The sequence below is a fragment of the Mus caroli genome, unplaced genomic scaffold (assembly GCF_978045245.1).
Source record: "Mus caroli unplaced genomic scaffold, Mus_caroli_1 scaffold_2, whole genome shotgun sequence".
NCBI lineage: Eukaryota > Metazoa > Chordata > Mammalia > Rodentia > Muridae > Mus > Mus caroli.
In genome coordinates, this window is record NW_028227257.1 from 22,118,196 (window position 1) to 22,136,748 (window position 18,553).

General features: G+C 48.4%; 1 protein-coding gene across 5 annotated transcripts in view; it reads right to left on the bottom strand.

Moving 5' to 3' along the window:
• The window catches only part of Src (SRC proto-oncogene, non-receptor tyrosine kinase), a 49,522-nt gene that overhangs the window by 15,600 nt on the left and 15,369 nt on the right, over positions 1 to 18,553 (bottom strand). For 3 of the 5 annotated variants that reach the window (XM_029474463.2, XM_029474467.2, XM_029474466.2), the window contains 2 exons: positions 18,016 to 18,091; positions 438 to 614 (listed from right to left, as the gene is read on the bottom strand). The gene's annotated coding sequence lies outside the window, so the exon portion shown is untranslated. Of the gene's footprint in view, positions 1 to 437; positions 615 to 18,015; positions 18,092 to 18,553 lie in introns of those variants that run through there. The other 2 variants (XM_085832724.1, XM_029474465.2) reach the window with 1 other exon arrangement.

Genomic DNA, 18,553 nt, shown 5'->3' on the forward strand with positions numbered 1-18,553 from the left:
GAACCCCCAGGCTACTGTACTGCCTTGGTTATATGTAGCCCCCTCTTTTTTTTTTTTTTTTTTTTTTGAGACAGGGTTTCTCTGTATAGCCCTGGCTGTCCTGGAACTCACTTTGTAGACCAGGCTGGCCTCGAACTCAGAAATCTGCCTGCCTCTGCCTCCCAAGTGCTGGGATTAAAGGCGTGCGCCACCATGCCCGGCTCCCCTCTTCTTTTAATTTCTGAATTGCTCACTGGTATGCACCGAGTGAGGTATACAGCAGGTGCTTAATAAACAATCAAATGATGAGCAGGGGGAGCAAGTTTGAGAGGTCCAGGGACCTGGATACACAGAGGGACCAAGTTGAAGGCCCCATGCCACCCGATGCCTGCTACCCTCCACATCTATGCCCAACCCAGGAAGCTGGGCTGGGGCTCCCCTCTCCCATCTCTGCTCACCTGATAGGTAGCAGGGCTACCCCAGTGGATCTGGGGAGCAGTCTGGGGCCTTGGTGCAGACACCAGCTGTAGTATCCGGGGTCTTGGCCTAACGACCCTGTTCCACCTCTCCTGCTCCGTGTCCCTAGGCGAGCTGCTCGCGTTCTCTGGACCTCAACATCCGCACCTGCAGAGACACTGTAGGGTGTGAACATGAAAACCATTAGAGCTCTCACACGCTCTCACATAGAGGATCAGGATCCCGCCAAAATACCCTTTGACCTTCCCAAAGATCCTGGGAGTGAGAGGAAGTCAGATGGACGGCAGTTTGGAAGGCTCTGGAACCCAATTCCCCAGTTGTACACTGGCGTGGCTATTGTCCCCTGTACCATGTCTTTCCCTTATGTGACAGAGCCATGACAAGACCAAATGGGGCCGAAGTCCTGCACACCAGCAGTCACTGGAATGTGTTCTGGATGTGCCACCAGGGGTTGTGGAGGAACCAACCACTCTTCTGGGCTGCAGGAGGCCTTGGCACCAGACTAGATCTCTCAAAGAAAGAACCCTGACAGCTGGCTGGAGAGATGGCTCAGTGGTTAAGTGCACAGACTGCTCTTCCAGAGGTCCTGAGTTCAAATCCCAGCAACCACATGGTGGCTCATAACGATCTGTAATGCTATCTGATGCCCTCTTTACATAAAATAAAATAAATAAATCTTAAAAAAAAAAGAAAGAACCCTGACAGGAACAAGATTCTTCAGTTGTACTCGGTAGCAAGCTCTGTGGCTCCTACCCATGGGGACCCGGGTGTAGCAGTCAGTCCTATACCCTCAGAGCTGCAGACTGGGGTGTGGCTCAGGCTGATGCCCAGCCTCAGAGAATGTGGGCTGGGGAGACCTGCCCAATGGCCCCAGGGGTCACTAGATACCCCTGAGGGTCTGTCCAGGAGTGGGCATTCAGGGAAGTCCTGTTTCCATGGTAACCCATCCCTCAGGTCACAGTGTCCATCAGCACTGTCCTGAGAAGTCTGCTGACAGATGGGTTTCCCTGCAGTCCAGTCCATCCACCCCACCTCCTTGAGGCTGTATAGTTCCTGAACATCGGGTCCTTGACTTCAGAAGGACACTGAGAAACAATACAAAATATGAAAACAGATTTTAAAGTGAAACCTATTTACAAGATACAAAGAATTACTTTGCAAGAGCTTTCTCTAGAATGAACAAGAACAAAACTGTACATGCTGTGTCCCCTGTCGCTGGAGGGAATCAAGAATGGGCTCCCGGCCTGGAGAGGGAGAGCCAGACCTGAAGATATGTGTGCATCGTTTGAGGATACAGTCCCTGGGCTTGAGACCTTATACCAACCAAGGGAAGCATGCACCTCCCCAATACACAGAAGGGTAAAGTGGAGCCTTTAAGACGAAGCCAGGGGGATCTGGGCCATGGCTGCAATGCTGGCTTGTGGGGGTTGGGGGTAGGAGGTGTGGAAGAGGCTGTGGCTAATACCTGCCATGCAGACCCAGGGTGTTTGAAAAGGCGGCTAGGTCAGGGGGCAGCCCAGGAGTGGCTGCAGCAGACATTCCTCTGCACCTTCAGTGTGAGGGTGGTCAGAGACACGGGGCACATCAAGGGATTGTGGGAGAGTAAAGGAACCCTCAGCCACACTACCCGAGTCTCTCTCCAGCCAAGAGTCAGGAGTCCCAGCATATGCAGTGGATCCTGCTGATGTAGGTAAGATTCCTTCTATACAGGGGTATTTCAAATAAGGACCAAAGCTGGGCCAGCTAGATGGCTCAGCTAGCAACGACCCTGTGGAGCCTGACAACCACAGTGAAGAGGGACCCAACTCCCCAACATGCTGTGACATGCGTGTGCACACACACACACATATCAAGCACACACAACAGCAAATACTTAACTAGCAACGAACTATGGTTAAGGCCCAAGATTACACGACCTTTGAGTGTGACCGTTCTCCTTTTCCGGCTAAACCTGCCACTTTCTAAGAATCTCCATCCTTGTTTACAGTCGGAGGCCCTTGTCCACCCGCTTGGCCCACTCTGTAATCCTCCCCAGGGTGCCCACGATCACCCCAGGATCTCATCTAGGAGGGAAATGGGCTAGAAAGATGCCCTAGTAGTTTAGACAGGTTCAAACCCCAGCACCCACGTGACAAGCCTGGCATCTGGCAAATGCCTGAAACTGTGAGATGGAGGGAGCCAATGCCCTCTTTCGGCCTCCAGGGACAGGTACATGCATCTGTGCACACCTGTGCACATACATGCACACTTAAGTAAGAGATCTCCTCTTAGTGGCACAAGCCTTTAATCTGGCACTCGGGAGGCAGAGACAAGCAGATTTCTCTGAGTTCAAAGCCAGTCTGGTCTACACAGTGAGTTCAAGGCCAACCAGGTGAGACCTTATCGTAGAAAAAAGGGGGCAGGGAACAGGCAAAGTACAAGAGAGACAAACAAGGCAGGGTTCCTTAGAAACCCTTGGAACAGCATAATTCCAAAAGCCTCCAAAATCCTATACATAGCTACAGGGAAGAGACTAGGGGGCTTCCGAAGTCCCACCAGACCAGCATCTGGGGGTCCTGTCCCTTTCATATGCACCTCTCTTTCTATTAAGCCCCAGGTTTACATCTCTGTGTGTCTGTCTGTGAGTGTGTGCACACACTCAAGAGGTATGTATGCTTCTGTGTACCCAAGGGTTGCACACTTTGATGTGTGTGTTAGCGTGTGTGTGCGTGTTTCTGTGTACACAGGAGATGAACCCAGATGCTGGCATGAGGACCTTCCACAGTTGCTTCTTGACCTTATTCTTTCCCAGACCGAGCCCTACAGTCTTTTCTTTCCTTTGTCTTTTAAGTAATATTTTTAAGTGCATTAGTGTTTTGCTTGCACATATGTCTGTGTGAGGTTGTTGGATCCCCTGGAACTGGAGTTACAGGAAGTTGTAAGCTACCACGTGGGTGCTGGGAATCGAACCCAGGTCCTCTGGAAGAGCAGCCAGTGCTCTAGCCAGTGCTCTAACCACTGGGCCATTTCTTCAGCTCCCCTAAACTACCTTAATAAACTCAACTCTGCTTTATACCAACTCATCCTGGAATTCTTTTCTGCAGCTTCTTGTGAGGGGAGATTTCTAAGAACCCAGCAGGCTGCTGCAGGCTGCGGTGTGGAACCTCTGTGCACAGGTCCACAGGAAACGGATGAGAGGAACACTTGGAGGGTCTGTACCAGCCTCTGAGGATGGTAACCAGACCAAGTGGACTTGGGAACTGCTGTCTATGAGGGGGCTATGGACCAAGGTTCTTAGATCCAGGCTCCCACCCTGAACAGCACCCACAATAGACAGGTTGTTACCAGCTGTTCTGGAAACATTTGCAAGGTAAATAGAAGACTGAGCACAGCCATACAGAGCTGCACCCTGCTTAGACACTGAAAGGGTCACATTACAGCGACCACTAGGTGTCCAGGTCTAAACCCTCCAGGAGCGCTGCGCCCGACTCTAAGCTCTTTAAAAACACTGAATCCCCACAAGCATCCAGAATGTGGGTATCAACAGCATCCTTAGTTCACTGATGGGGAGGCCCAGGCACAAAGACGTTTAAGAACTTGCCCGAAGTCAGACAGCATGTAAGTTAAAAGACGAGGTTAAAAAAAGTTAAAAGTGAGGCCACAGCCACACAGGGCAAGCAGGAAAAGGGGCTGCTTGAGGGGTCTGATGGGAACTCGGGGCTCCTTAGGACCTCTCCCTCCCACTGTGTCCCGACTCCAGCAGCTGGGGAGTGCACCAACAAGGACTTTAGCAGTATTGGGGTGCGGGGGGGGGTTCATACAGGGTAAAGTAGAGGCTCTCTTTGGAGAGTGTCTCTCCTGGAACTGAGACCCAGACTTCACGCTTCCCTAGAGTAGGGGCGTGACTTCTGCCCAGTCACCGTGAGTCACCCACTTGAGGGAGCCCCCATCTCTTCCGCCACTTACAAGTTCTGAGGTAGAGATAGGTCCTTGAGGACCAAAGGGAAGCAGTGAAGAATATAAACTGAGGTCCCAAAAGGAAGGTAGCCCTTTCCCATGGGTCGGGTGCCTAACATTCCAGGACAGCAAAGGCTTCCACATTCCCTGCCACGCCCCAGCCCCAATAGACCAGGTCCTGCCTAACTCAGCATCTCCCTAACTCTGCCCTACCCCTTGCACAGCTCAGTCTTGCACCAGATACTTGCAGAACGCTGGCTCTGGGTGCTAGCTGCAGCAGCATGGAATCCTGAGGAAACTCCACCATCTTCCTCTGATGCAACATGTCTCAACCCAGCCCCATCCCTCAAGCCAGGGCTCCACCATCCTCAAAGACACAGCCATGGTGTCCCCTCATGCCCACCCTCTAAAGCCAGAGGTATCTCTACAAACCACACAAGCCTAACAGCTCGGCCCAGAAAGCCAGTAATAGCTGAGTGTGCCTCAAAGGAGTCTAAACAAACAACAGCCCGCTGGCCCTGAGGACCAGCGCCAGAGTTTAGTATAGTCTGGAAAGATGCTCCTGTCTTACTGTCAAAGTAAGGAGAAAGATGTAAAGATCACAGCCTCCTGGCAGCAGGAGCCACCACTCCTGGCATCACTGTGCCTTGTTTTCCGCATCTGCAAAGTGGGTCAGTCACACCAACCACCACAGGGTCGTCAGGTGTGGAGATAACCCAGGCGCTGGGCTCTGCTCTGGCAAGCAGGATCTACTACTGCTGTAGTATGACTGCTTTGCCCATATGTGTGTGTGCAGACAGATACACACACACACACGCACACGCACACACACTGGAGACTTAGAGAAAGTTCTGGGAGAATCCCCAAGTCTTTACAATGCTTCATCTGACAAGGGGTTGGTCGGGAAAAGGAAAGTCCCCTTTTACTTTATACCCTGCATCAGGTGACAGCTGGAAGTTGCTTTCTCATGATAATAATTATTTTCTACAGTGCCAGGGATGAAACCTGAGGTCTTGTGCTCATGAGGCAAGCAGCCAAGGACCACTGAGTACTTAAGAACACTCAGGAGTATCCCACAATCCCCTGTGGTGAGGACTAAGTGATGGCCCGGAGTCCACTGATGTGCGCTGAGTACGGCTCCCACTGCCCAGGACTCCATACTCCGTCTCTAGGTGGCTCAAAGCGGTCCTTCTCCCCTGAAGCCGTGTTTCCTCTTCTCAGGGTGAATGTAACCAGGTGTGGCGGGGCTGTGATAAAGATTTCACCGGAGTGGGGCATGGGTTTGCATCTAACTGAATCTTGCCATGGTGCTCTCGGAGATTCCCACCTTTCAAATGGGCATGGGCTGGGGTATGCATGATTCAGCAGAGGAAGCTTCCCTGTACTCATGAGCCCTCAGTTCCATCTCCAACACCACAGTAAAGACAGGCAGACAGACAGACAGACACATGCACACATCCTTCATTCATACATACATACACACATTCATACATACACACATTCATACATACACACGACTGAGGAGATTATACTAAGCCTGATATCTGGAACTAAGAGACTGTGTGACAGGGAAGAACTGGTTTCTGATGAACTCTGCTCTTACAGAGAATGGAGGAACAGTACAAGAAGGGTCGGAGGGGCCAGACACAACAAAGCTGGCGCTCACCAGGGACTCCCGACAGTCCCACAGCAATAGAGAAGCCACAACCCGGCCCACGGCAACAGAGGAAATGAAGGGTGCCAGATGTGCCTCCGAGTGCTGCCCACTACGCAGATGCCCCCACTGCCCAAGGCATCACAGGCATCAAAAGGCCTGGGGCCACAATGCCAGGGCAGGGGCCAGCTCAGCTTTGCCTAGGCACGTGGACTAGGCAGGCCTCAGTCTACCTCTCCAAAATGACATGGTAGTTTCTGCTCAAATGAGTTTGTGGTAAGGAAGACACAGGTCAGTGCTGTTTGCAAGGTGCTCAGGTGGTGGGAAGCAATTGAGACGTGCTGATATCATCATGCCTACGGAAGACCTGCCCTGACCTCTGACCTCTCTGATTGCTCTCACCATCAGACAGAGACCTCCCAATGCCTCATCAAGCACTAAGGTAAGGACAGGAAAAGAAGTCAGGATCACTGTCTGTAGACAGTATGGATGGAGGCTGGAGAGAACAAGATCTACGCTCTGTTGAGCAGAGAGAGTACTGACTCAGAGGTTAAGAGTATGCAGTGCGCCGGGCGGTGGTGGCGCACGCCTTTAATCCCAGCACTGGGGAGGCAGAGACAGGCGGATTTCTGAGTTCAAGGCCAGCCTGGTCTACAAAGTGAGTTCCAGGACAGCCAGGGCTATGCAGAGAAACCCTGTCTCGAAAAACCAAAAAAAAAAAAAAAAAAAAAAAAAGAGTATGCAGTGCTTTCTGGAGGCTGTACTCCATTTCAGGGGGTCTCCACAGGCACCTGTACTAATGGGTATACACCCATACACAGACACATAATTAGAAAACAAAATAGGCAGGTGGATTTCTGAGTTCAGTTCGAGGCCAGCCTAGTCTACAGAGTGAGTTCCAGGACAGCCAGGGCTACATATTGAGATCCTATCTCAAAAAACAAACAAACAAGCAAAATTTATTTTATTTTATTTTTGAGATAAAGTCTCTCTTGTCCAGGCAGCCCTGGCTGTCCTAAAACTTACCATTTAGATAGACCATTAGACCATAGCCTTGAACTCACAGAGATCCTCCTGCCTCTGTCTCTTGAGTGTTGGGATTAAAGGTATGCACCATCATGCCTAGCATAAGTAATATTTTTTTTTTAATTTTTTTTTTTTTTGGTTTTTCGAGACAGGGTTTCTCTGTGTAGCCCTGGCTGTCCTGGCACTCACTTTGTAGACCAGGCTGGCCTCGAACTCAGAAATCCGCCTGCCTCTGCCTCCCGAGTGCTGGGACTAAAGGTGTGCGCCACCACGCCCGGCTGTAATATTTTTAAAGACTTAAGTTTCTTTAGAAGATAAATCAGTCCATATAAAAACATTACAATAGGGCTGGTGAGATGGCTCAGTGGGTAAGAGCACCGGACTGCTCTTCCGAAGGTCTGGAGTTCAAATCCCAGCAACCACATGGTGGCTCACAACCATCCGTAACAAGATCTGACTCTATCTTCTGGAGTGTCTGAAGACAGCTACAGTGTACTTACATATAATCAATAAATAAATCTTTAAAAAAAAAAAAAAACATTACAATAGCCAGGCGTGGTGGCACATGCCTTTAATCCCAGCAGAGGCAGGTGGATTTCTGAGTTCGAGGCCTGCCTGGTCTACAAAGTGAGTTCCAGAACAGCCAGGGTTATACAGAGAAACCCTGTCTCACCCCCCCCCCCAAAAAACCAAAACAAAACATTACAATAGCCAGGCATGGAAGAATACACTTGTCAACCCAGCATTCAAGAGATGGCTCAGCGGCTAAGAGCATTGGTTGCTCTTCCAGAGGTCCTGAGTTCAATTCCCATCAACCACATGGTGACTCACAACCATCTGCAATGGGATCCGATACCCTCTTCTGGTGTGTCTGAAGACCGTGACAGTGTACTCCTATACATACTATAAATAAATTTAAAAAAAAAAAAAAAAAAGAGGCAGGGGGAAGAAGATAGTGAATTCAAGGCCATCCTGAACTACAAAAAGACCCTGCCTAAAGAAAAAAGTCTGCCTAGCTTGATAAACAAATTTAAACCAGAAAAAAATTGCAACTCATATGATAAACAAGAGTTTTTAATATATAAAGAGCTCATGCAAGATAAAAAAAAAAAAAAAAAAAAACCACAGGCAGTTCACAGAAAAAGCAAACTGAGGGAGCCTTGCTCACTACAAAACTCCTCAGACAAAAGGCAAAAGGAAGCAGAGTGGCCACCCAGGAACACCAGACCCACATGCTCCACATGCTCCTCAAGTGTGCACGCACACTGTCTAATCAAGTGTGCACGCACACTGTCTAATCAAGTGTGCACGCACACTGTCTAATCAAGTGTGCACGCACACTGTCTAATCAAGTGTGCACGCACACTGTCTAATCAAGTGTGCACGCACACTGTCTAATCAAGTGTGCACGCACACTGTCTAAGTCAGACCAAATGCTAGGCCAGAAAACAGGGCTCAATGCCTTTAGAAATCATATCACACAAAGTGTGATTCCAGCCATGATGGAGCAGAACCAATCAACAAAAAAGATATTGGGGGAACCTCACAGGTAAAGGCTACCATGGAAGAAAAAATTAAAATAATTAGGAAAGAATTAGAAAACGAAAAACCCAACACAGCAAGAGACTGGATGCAGAGAGCAGGGAACTTGGAGAGAAGTTTGCAGGGTGAACGTCTGCCGAGAAGGGAAGTCTCAAGTCCAGATGCTGACCTGCCACGTTGGAATGAAAGGAATAATGGAGCCTATCACTGACCGGGCAGAAAAAACGCTAGAAGATCAACAAAAACAGGCCGGTGGCTGAGCAGGGAACAAAAAGAAGCTCGGGTTACTCAGGTAGGACTCAGAGGAGCCGGCTGTGGTAAGGGTGCCTGAAATCCCTGCAGTCTGGTGGCTGAGGTTAGAGGACCCGGAAGGCAGCCTGAGCTACATAATGAGAATCTATTACAAGAGTAGGGAGTCTTGGGTTTAAGGTTCACCCCCAGAAGACCACGTGTGGGGTTCAAATCTCTCCTTCTATCCTGTGGGTCCCAGGGACTGAACTCAGGTCATCAAGCTTGGCAGCAAGCACCCTTATCCTCTGAGCCAGCTTGTTGGCCCTAAATCAGTAAATTTTTCTGTGTGTGTATATCTGTGTCTGCCATATGTGCATGAAAAAAAAAAAAAAAAAAAAACAGTCTCCGATCACCTGGAGCTAGAGTCACAGGTCATGTGACTCCCAACATGGGTACTGTAAATCAAATTCAGTTCCTCAGGAGGAGCTGCAAGCATTACTAACCACTGATTCATCTCTGCAGGCCCTGAATTAGTCATCTTAAAACTTCCCTTAAAAAGGCCCAGGCCCAGATAGCTTCACTAGTGAATTCTCTTGACATGAGCCAAACACCTGGGAGGCTTCAGTGGTGGATTGGGCCAGACACTTAGGGAGGGTGAAGCCCAGTTCTCTATCAGGACACAGCTCCGATTCACTCCATGCAGCCAGTATCCTTGGAACTGCAAAAAGACATCCTAAGAAAATGACCAACTGACGTCTCAGAATCCAGAGGTTAAAAACTGTCCATAGACAACAGGCAAACTGCCTTAGACACGTATGAACCAACACCAGGCCAAGCTTCCCTTTAAAAACCAGTGACTAACACACACCCCCACCCCCCCTACAAAACAAAACCACACGATGACCTCAACAGGCAGTAATCTAAGCACACACAGAAAAGACGTGTGACGTAATCCCACATCAGTTCACCGCAAAACACACAAAAAAGAGTGAGCCATACCTGAGATTCCAGCACTCAGAAGACAGAGGCAAAAAACCAGTTTTCAGGCAATCTTAACGGAGACTCTATCAAAGAATGGGGGGACAGGAAAAGGAAGTGGGAGGGGGAGGAAAGCATGAGGGAGATGGAGGGGGCAAGTGGGGAACTCCCTCACCTGACACAGCATCTAGAAAAGCCACAGCTCATGTGATGCTGACGGTGGCAGACAGATAGGAAAGTCCAGATGTCCCTCCACAGCAGCACTTCTGTCTGAAGCTGTTCTTAGGGCTCCAGTCAGGGCAGTGAGGAAGAAAGTAACAGACAAAGCCTACAGGCTGAGAGGAAAGGTGTCAAGTTGTGTCTACTTGCAGATGGCCTTATCGGTTTCCTTGCTTGCTTGTTTATTTACTTCTGAGACAGAGTCTCAAGTACCCCAGGATAGCTCTGAACTCTAACACTGGCTCTGAACTGATTCTCCTGCCTCCATCTCTTAAATTCTGAGATTACAGGCACATGCCAGCATGCGGGCCAACGTGATCTCACAGAGAAAGGAAATGCTAAGGAGTCTACTAAAACTCTAGAACTAGAGAGTTCAGGAAGGCCACTGACTACAGAATCATCCTGTAAAAATAGAGCTCATGAGACGGATGGCTCAGTGGGTCAAGGTGCCTGCTGCCAAGCCTCATCCTAAATTCAATTCCTAGGACCCCCATGGTAGGAGGAGAGAACTAACTCCCAAAAGCTGTCCTCTGACCTTCACTTACATGCCACGGTACATGCACACATGTGCACACACAAAACAGATTTTACAAACTGTGATGGCTATTCCTGGTTGTCAACCTGACTACATCTGGAATGAACCAGAAATGGTGGGCACACCTGTGATCCAGATCTTAAGGATGGAAAACACAGGCTTCTGACCTGGATCGTGACTTGGAGATCTTCAGGCACAGTGGCCATGAAAAGCTTAGGCCCAGGCAAGGTAGGGCATGTCTTGCCTTAATTCCCAGCAGACTGAGACAAGCAGATCTCTGAGTTCAAGGTCAGCCTGGGACAAAGCATGTTCCAGATCCAGGCACTGTTGTACATACCTGGGCCACCACATCTTCTGCTAGACCTACATAAGGACATTGGAAGAAGGAAGACTCACGCTTCCTCACCTGCTTGCTCTTACTTGCCAGCACGTCTGACCTGATGAAACAACTTGTCTCGTGGGACTGAGCAACCACTAGATCCCCAGACTTCCCATTCATAGCTTCCCACTGTTGGGTTAGTTAGACTACAGACTGTAAGTCCTTACAATAAATTCCCTTAATATATAGAGACATCCCCTAAGTTTCGTGACTCTAGAGAACTCTAATACACAAACCTTTTTCAATGGAGCTTGGAGTGTGGCTTAGCAGTCCAGTGCTCACTGGCTATGCATGCGGCCATCAGCTATGCATGCGGCCATCAGCTATGCATGCGGCCCTCACAAAATACAGAAATGCATTTCTTTACACTAGCAACCAACAAACCAAAACCGAAAGTAAGAGTATCCCATATCATCAAAGAATCTCGAATGAGGTCAACAAAAGAAAGGCTACAAACTTGCTGTAAGAAATTAAAGAGGCAATTAAAGGAAGTCCACCCGTGCTCACAGGTCATGAGGGCAAATACTGATCAGATGACAAGGCTGGGCTGGGAAACACCATCAGCAAAACCCTTGCCACACAATCAGGAAGACCGAGTTTGAGCTCCAGCACCCACCACCCACTGTAAGCCCAGCTCTGTGAAGGAGAGGCAAGCAGATCCCCAGAACCCACTTGCAGCAGCCCAGCCTCCTGAGAGAACTCCCAGTCAGTGAGAGAACCTGTCTCAAAAATGAAAGGAGTGACAGCTAAGGAACCTCGGGGTCACCGCAAACACACACACACACACACACACACACTCATACATGCATGTGTGCATTATGCACACACAAAAGATGGCAATACACCTGCCCAATCAGCTGGAGATTTCCAGCGACATCTCTACAAATCCTGACAGCCTGACTGTAAGATACGTGTGGGAAGTCAAGACACCGGAATTGTTACAACCATCCTGAAACGGAAAACACAGACCTGAGGTCTTCACAACAGTGTGGACTACGACATGCACAGTCTTGCAGCCCCATGGAACAGCTTCAGGGGTGACACGATGGCCCAGCGGATAAGGTGATTGTCTCACACACCTGATGAGCTGAGTTTGATCCCCAGTGCACATAGAAAAGTAGGAGACTGGCTCCACAGAGCTGTTCTCTGAACTCCACAAGTGTACCATGGTGTGTGTGTGTGTGTGTGTGTGTGCACTGATGCACATACAAACACACACACAATAACAATATATAAATTTTAGAAAACAAAACTCTCAGAGTCAGACGACATTACGAGGACACCAAGACAACTCAGTAGTGACAGCAGTCTTTCAACAGAGGCTGCTGGGATAACTGCAGCCACAAGTGACAGCAGAATGTCTGACCACTTCCTCCAACGAAACACAAAATTGGCTTGAAACAGACCCCAACCCTGAACCTAAGAGGCAAACACCTTTAATCCCAGCACTTGGGAGGCAGAGGCAGGCAGATTTCTGAGTTTGAGGCCAGCCTGGTCTACAGAGTGAGTTCCAGGACAGCCAGGGCTACACAGAGAAACCCTGTCTCGAAAAACAAAAAAACAAAACAAAAAACAAAAAAGCAAAAAAAAAAAAAAACCTTTCATGAGGAAAGTCAGGCATGGCAGAACACATATTAAGCCCAGGACTCTGTGAGTAGAGAGGCAAGGATATCAGCCTCTGCTACAAAACAAGCTTGAGGCTAACCTAGGCTCCAAGAGGCCCTGTCTCAAAGAAACAAAGACCTGAAAGGAAATGTAGGTAAAAGCTTCATGACCTTGGGCATAATGATTTCTTATTATTATTATTATTATTATTATTATTATTTTCCTTGTTCTTTTTGAGACAGGGTTTCTCTGTATTGCTCTGGCTGTCCTGGAACTCACACCAGGCTGGCCTCGAACTCAGAAATCCACCTGCCTCTGCCTCCCAAGTGCTGGGATTAAAGGCATGCGCCACCACGCCCAGCTGCGTAATGATTTCTTATGCAGGGCACCCAGGACCCAAGCAACAGAAAGAAAATAAGCTCCTACTTATCCTAACTTAGAATCCTGATGTTCTTGCAGAGGACAGCCTTAAGGAAGCAAAGAGAAGAGCCAGGTGAGGTATAGCAGGATTGGAAGCCCATCACATGAGAAGGTAAGGTAGAAAGATCATGAATTGGAGGCTAGCCTGGGCTACACAGTAAGGCATGTTATGCTTAGTGTTAACTGTTAACTAGATAAAATCTAGACTCACTAGGGAGACAGGCCTATAGGAAAGACTGTGGGAGATAATTTTGATTGTTTTATCTCAAGTGGGAGACACGCCCACTGTGGGTGGCACCATTCCCTGGCTGGGATCCTGGGCTGTGTAAGTGGAGACTGGAGGCTGGGCAGCAGCCTTTGTTTGCCCTCTGCTTCCTGACTGTGGACGCAATGTTATCAGCTGGGTCAAAATCCTGCTGCCTTAGCTTGCCTGTCATGATGGAGCGTGCTCTAGAAATATGAACCAGGGGCTGGTGAGATGGCTCAGTGGGTAAGAGCACCCGACTGCTCTTCCGAAGGTCCGGAGTTCAAATCCCAGCGACCACATGGTGGCTCACAACCATCCGTACATATAATAAATTAAAAAAAAAAAAAAAGAAATATGAACCAGAATTCTTTCTCCCTAGGCTGCTCTTGTCAGAGTGTTTTGTCACACAACAGGAAACGAGACTCAGATAACCCCTGTCCAAAACAAAACCAAACAGAAGACAAAGAAAAAAAATATTTCAAAATCATGTAACCAGGAATTTATATCTAGCTGATATAAGGAGACCTAGACTATCAAGATGGGCGTAGATGGGTAAAAGTTTGCTGCCAAGTCTAAAGATATGAGTTCAATCCCCAGGACCAACGTGGTGGTAGAAGGAGGAAAACAACTCCCAAAAGCTGTCCCTCTGTGCCATGACATCTGGACACCTCTCTCTTATTCTCTCTCTCTCTCTCTCTCTCTCTCTCTCTCTCTCTCTCTCTCTCTCTCACATACTCCTACACACACACACCCCAATGTTTAAAAAAATGTCTAAGGCTAGAGAGATGGCTCAGTGGTTAAGATCACTTGCTATCACTGAGTAGGACCAAGCTTCAGTTCCCATATCAGGCAGCTCATATCCACCAGTACATCCAGTTCCAAGGAACCCAACAACCTCTACCAGCCTGGGAGGGAATCTGTACTGACTCACACCATGCACAAGTGAAAGGTAAAAAAAAAAAAAAAAAACAACAAACCTGGAGCCGGGTGTGGTGGCGCACACCTTTAATCCCAGCACTTGGTAGGCAGAGGCAGGCGGATTTCTGAGTTCGAGGCCAGCCTGGTCTACCAAGCGAGTTCCAGGACAGCCAGGACTACACAGAGAAACCCTGTCTCGAAAAAAAAAAAAAAAACAAACCTGGGCTGGGGGCTAAGCGGCAGCGCGCTGGCCTGGCATGGATAAGGGCCTGTGGGTACACCCAGACAGCAAACAAACCCAACTTCAAAATGGGCAAAGGACACCAACAGGCATTTCTCCTCCAGAACCAACCTGCCGTTGACATGGACTCAGGAGAAAAGGCAAGTCAGTCATGTGAGATGCTGTGTTCCGTCCACAGAACATCTGTCACTAGAGAGGCAGCCAGCACTAAGTACTGTCAAGAACACGGGAGCACCTTCTTCTATTATTGTGGGGCATCAAGGATACAGCCAATTGAAAAAAACAAAACAGTCTGGCCTTTCATTAAAAGGTTCAATGGGGACTTACCAGGTCATCCAGAAGTCTACTCCCAGGTACATATCAGCAGAAATTGAGATACAACCACACAGAAACCCACAGCCCACTACACAGGGCAGCATTCACCGTGGCCCCACAATGAAACACCCCAATGCCCACCAACAGATGAGCATGTGAGTAGACTGTACACATGCCAGGTACAGCCACAGGGATAACACCAGGCTTAGAGCCCACTGCCTGAGTTCCACTCGGAAAGTCTGTCTTTCACCTCTTCCACCTCCCTCTGCCTAGCACTCAGACACTGTGGGGATCCTCACTTCATCCCTAAGCCCATGCAGCTGGCTGGTGGATATCCATCACAGAGCTCCCTGGATTCCAGACCTCCTATCAGGGAACATGATTTTCCCTTACTCTTATCCATCTCCCTCCTCCTGGTAGCCGAGGTCTTCAGCTTGCCTGCCCTGTTGTTTATCTCTCAAACTCCAAAAAAATAGCACACATACACGCATGCACACACGATTTCAAAATAAAATGAGTACATTAAAGGGACATGGTAACTTCCACGTTTATCACAGCAGTATTCATAGTAGTCAGAAACAGCCCAAGTGTCTGCCAACCAGTAAATAAAGAAAGGAGGAAGCTGTCATTTGAACCAACATGGAGGGCATGCGAAAAGTGAAATATGCAGGCACCAAAACACAAGCCCTACCTGATCTCACTCACACAGGGAGCCTAAAAAAACTGCTACTAAAGGAGCTGGAAAGACAGCTCAGCAGTTAAGAGTATTTGCTGTTCTTACAGAGCTCAGTTCCCAGCTTCCATATGGCAGCTCATAACCATCTGAAGCTCCACCTCCAGAGGAACGGTGCCCTCTTCTGGCCACCACAGGTACCTGCACCCACATGCATATACACACATATACACACATTTAAAATAAAATAAATATCTTTTAAAACTTTGACATCATGGGCTGGAAAAATGGCTCAGCAGTAAAGAGAACTGCCTGCTCTTTCAGAGGTTCTGGTTTCAATTCCCAGCACCCACAATAGCAGCTCACAAGTCTGTAACTTTAGTCCTATGGGATCCAATGTCTTCTTCTGGTGTGCATATATACCCATCGGCAAAACACCCACATATATTACTTACATACATACATACACCTTTTTTAAAATGTTGGGGGGTTTTGTTTTTTTGGGGGGGGTTGTTTGTTTGTTTGTTTGTTTGTTTTTGAGACAGGGTTTCTCTGTATAACCCTGGCTGTCCTGGAACTCCCTTTGTAGACCATGCTGGCCTCGAACTCAGAAATCCGCCTGCCTCTGCCTCCCCAGTGCTGGTATTAAAGGCGTGCGCCACCACCGCCCGGCAAAATGTTGTTATCATGGAAGCTAAGCTAGAACAGTACCTACCAGAGGCTGAGGAGGAAAGAGGAAAGAGGGATGAGGGGAGACTGAACAATGTGCAGGATGCTCTAGTTGAATAGGTCAAAGTGGTCCCTGTGTGCCTGCAACTGAACAGTTGGATGCCAACAGATAACACTACGCTGCACACTTCAAAAAGCTGCAAGAACTAATCCTGAGTGTGAGGACACAGAGAGAAACAGAGTGTTTGAGGAGACAGGTCCACTTGGGTTTGACCATTATAAAACACACAAGGGCTGCAGCCGTGGGTTAGGGTGGACCAACTAACTGCCTAGCAGGAGTGAGGAAGGATTGCATCTCAGCACAGGATCATCCAATCAATCAATCAATCACGTTATCTATAAATACATACAGTTTTTAATGTCAATTTAAATATTTTCATTACACTTCATTTTTTGAGGTTTATTTTATGTGAGCTTTTTTTTTTTTTTTTTTTTTTTTTGGTTTTTCGTGACAGGGTTTTTCTGTGTAGGCCTGGCTGTCCTGGAACTCACTCTGTAGACCAGGTTGGCCTCGAACTCAGAAATCCACCTGCCTCTGCCTCCCGAGTGCTGGGATTAAAGGCATGCGCCACCACACCCAGCTTATGTGAGCATTTTGTCTTGCATGTATGTCTGTGTAGTGTGTGCAATCCCTGTCCCCGAGAAGTGCAGAAGAGGGCAGTGATCTCCTGAAATTAGAGTCACCATCACGTGAACATGGAATAAATCCCAGGTGTTCTGGAAGAGTAGCAAGCGCTCATAACTGCTGAGCCATCTCATTAGCCCCTGCATTTAGTGTTCATTTGTGTGTGAGTGAGTGTGTGTATGTGTTTGGGGGGCACACCTGCCGTTGTGTGTGCGCGGACGTCAGAAGACAAATTGAAAGGGTTAATTCATTCTCTCTACCATGTGGGCTCCAGGGGTCACACCCAGGTTGTGAGCCTTGATGGCAAGCATCTTGACCTATAGAGACACTTCACGAGCCCTCAAAAACATTTTAATGTGTGTGTGTGTGCATATATATATATATATATATATATGCATATACTATACACACACACATATATACATATATGCATACATAAACATACACATACATGGCCTGGGGAGATGGTGGTATGAATAAAGTGCCTGCTATGCAAGCATGGGGACCTGAGTCCAGATGTACAGCACTATATAAGCCAGGTATGGCAGCACATGCCTGTGACTCCAGCAATGAAAGCCACGGCAGGCAGATCCTGGGGACTTCCTGACCTAGTCTAGCTGGGAGAAGGAGGTGCAGGTTCAGTGAGAGACACTACCTCAAAAGATAAGTTGGACAAGTGATTGAGGGAGATGTCAGCCTCCAGCCTCCATGTGTGCTCACAGCGGCATCCACCCCTACATTCCCCACGTGGAACAACCCAGAGGACAGAGACAGACAGACATAAGGCATAGCCACACATTGAAATATTTGACAAGAAGAAATCTTGACACAGCAGGCTAAATGATGCCCCAACTAAGTAGGTCTTGAAAACATTACGCTAAGTGAACAGAGCCAATCAACTCTGACAAGAACATGCGATGGGCCACTTCAAATGGATTAATCCCATGGGAATTTATCTCATCACTGTAACATTTTTTTAAAGCCATCATGGTAATCAATGTTCACCTGACAGATTGGCAAATTGATACTTCTATAATTTAGCTTCAAATCTAGGATCTCCAGCCTGGTAGGAGAGAGGCGAACCAGAGAGGGTAGCACACAGGCTGCTCCTTCTCCAAACGCACTCTGTTAACACCACCCAATTACAACTGCAGAGTTATGTTGTAAATTCAAGACCAGCCTGGGCTACATAGTGAGCTGAGAGCCACTCAGACAGTTGGAGGTTAGCCTAGGGTACATAGTTAATTCGGACCAGCCTACAGGAGACAAAAATACACCCAGCTTACCTGCCTTGGTTCAGATCCTGGCTCAGCCTGTCATGGCTACACAGGTCCTCAGCACTCTTGGTCTCCGTAGTCTGTCCTGCAGAAGGATGTTTGTCAGTGACTTCTCCACATGGCTGTGGTAAGCCACATTCTCTGCCGGTGATCAGCGTTACTATGGACACCAGGTGACTGCTGCAGTCCCCCAGAGCCTCAGAGTGAGTGTGCTGTATGTGTGCAGCAGAAACCAGGTAGGCTTCCCACAGAGGCAGCCACACACAGGGCAGCACGATCCCCACAGTAGGGATATGGTCTCTGGCAAACGAAGATCACCCACCCCTGAAATGTCACTGGGCTGAAAAGCTACTACACACCAGCTGGACATACAAAGGGAGAACCCCAGAGTGTGCTGTGACCAGCAGCGAGCGGTTCACCCAACCCCACAGACCACACAGCACTCTCCACCCTCCGTCTCTCCCCTACCCGGAGAACAAACCCCAGGAGCTGTCTAACTTGGAGGCACCATGCTAAATAATATACCATGCATGAGTCCAGGATGCTC